The 2,151-nt window shown below is 34.8% G+C and overlaps 1 pseudogene; it reads left to right on the forward strand.

The window, feature by feature from the left end:
• Positions 1 to 322: 322 nt before the first annotated feature.
• LOC103599222 lies at positions 323 to 1,861 on the forward strand (annotated as a pseudogene).
• Positions 1,862 to 2,151: the final 290 nt, after the last annotated feature.

The following is a 2,151-nucleotide window of genomic DNA, read 5'->3' on the forward strand; positions in this document are numbered from 1 at the left end:
TCTCAAAAATTTCCTTCATACTCTTTTGCAGTCAATTCCTTCCCTACCTGCTTCCTTTGGCCCCTGAGGGCCACTGATCTACTTTCAGTCCACAATAGTTGCACCCTTTCTAGAATTTCATATAAATGGAATCATAAAGTATCTAATCTTTTATGTAAGCCTTCTTGTACTTAACATAATACTTTCGAGATTTATTTATGTTGTTGCATATATCAGTAGATTACTCTTTTTTCTGAGTAATATTGCATTGTATGGACGTACTCCAATTTGTTTATCTGTTCACCAGTTGATGGACATTGGGTGGTATCCAGTTTTTGGCAGTATGAACAAAGGTACTATGAACATTCAAGTACAAATCTTTGTATAAGCAGGTATTTATTTCTCTTGGGTAAATATCTAGGAGTGTCATATCTAGGTCATAGCCTGAGCATATATTTAATTTGATAAGAAACTGCAAAACTATTTTTTAAAGTAGCTATACCATTTTGCATACCCACCACCAATGTTCCAGAGTTCCAATTGTTCCATATCTGTGTCAACACTTAATGTTTCCAGTTCTTTGAAAACTTAATCATTCTAATAGGTGTGTAGTATAATTTACATTTCCCTAATGGCTAATGACGTTGAGAATATTTTCATGTGGGATTTTGTTTTATCATTTGCAAATCATTTGTGGTGTGGAATCTGTTAAATCTTTGGCCAGTTTGTATTGGGTTGTCTTCTTGTTGCATCATAAGAATTCTTTGTATATTCTAGATACAAGTTCTTTATTAGATACATATTTTGCAAATATTTTCTTCCAATTTGTGGCTTGCCTTTTCATTTTCTTAAGTGTTTTTTTGAAGAGCAAAAGTTTTTAGTTTTGATGAAATCCAATTCATCATTTTTTTCTTTAATGGTTCATGCTTTTTGTATCCTATCTAAGAAATATTTCCTATACTAAGATCACAAAGATTTATCTCTTTCATTTTTACATGGATTGAGAGAATGCAGGGTTGGGCACTGAATTAAATATTTGGCAAAAATGCCTATGAAAGAAAGATTGTACAAGTGAATCTGGTAAAATTTCAAGTGATAAGTTGAAGTAATATATTAATTATAACAAAAATGTGGGAGTCAGGGGAGAGAATTTGTCTCAGTAATCACTGACTTAAATTTCATTTGAATTTATATAACTTAAAAATTGGCGTGGCTGGCTGGGTTGCTTGGGGTAGGGCAAGGGCAGCAGGGGTGGCCTTTTTGCCCCTACAAACATCACATTGGCCACTGGCACCATGAGGATCTGGACTTGGGAGATGTCTTTGACCACCCACAGGAAACTATTACAATAGCTTCAATGCAGAAGTACCCAAACCCTATGAATTTCGAGCGTGGATGTAGTTGACGTGTGGGACAGACATATACATCCTTCTGGGAAGTTGCACAGTCATAGACTTCTCAGCTCAGAATGGAAAATGCCTTCCCTTATGAAGTCTCTTGTTGGTGCAGCAAGAACCAAAACATATGTGTGTGCAAGAACATTCTGTAGTTGATCCTGTAGAGAAAAAAATGGAACTTAAATCTAATCATACTTCATTTACAAATATGGCTTCAGTAAATGAGAGACTTATATACAAACCATACCCTCAGTACCCCAAAAAACCTATTTTGACTCAAGAAGCCTTACCATTGTGAAAGGAAGCAGCCTCTGCAGTCATTTTGAAGGACCAATGGCAAGTATAGTTCTTCAAATGCTAATAAAGGCCAAGAAGCAATGGAATGGGTAATGCATAAATTAAATGCTGAGATTGAAGAACTGATGGCTTTGGCAAGAGGAAGCATAAGGATACTGATGGCAACAACAGCAGTTGTAGAGAAATGATAATAAAAGTTGGTAGACAACACCCGGTCCCCCAGGTCTCTCCAAGCTGGCAACATATTTATTTGTTATTTACAAAATAAAACTATATTTTAGGTAGAATTTTTAAAATAAGCTGAAGTAAAGCTATGTGATTTTTGATCAAAATAAAGAGATTCAGGACTTCTCAATAAAAGGGATAATCTGAAATTAGTGTTGTTTGAAGTGACTGTCTAATTTTAGGGTTCCACATTTATGTGAAAATTTAAAGTACTTGGAAATTGGTATTGACACTGAATCTCTTTAAGGTAAAA

The sequence above is a fragment of the Galeopterus variegatus genome, unplaced genomic scaffold (genome assembly GCF_000696425.1).
Source record: "Galeopterus variegatus unplaced genomic scaffold, G_variegatus-3.0.2 Scaffold2888, whole genome shotgun sequence".
In the NCBI taxonomy this organism is placed as follows: Eukaryota; Metazoa; Chordata; class Mammalia; order Dermoptera; family Cynocephalidae; genus Galeopterus; species Galeopterus variegatus.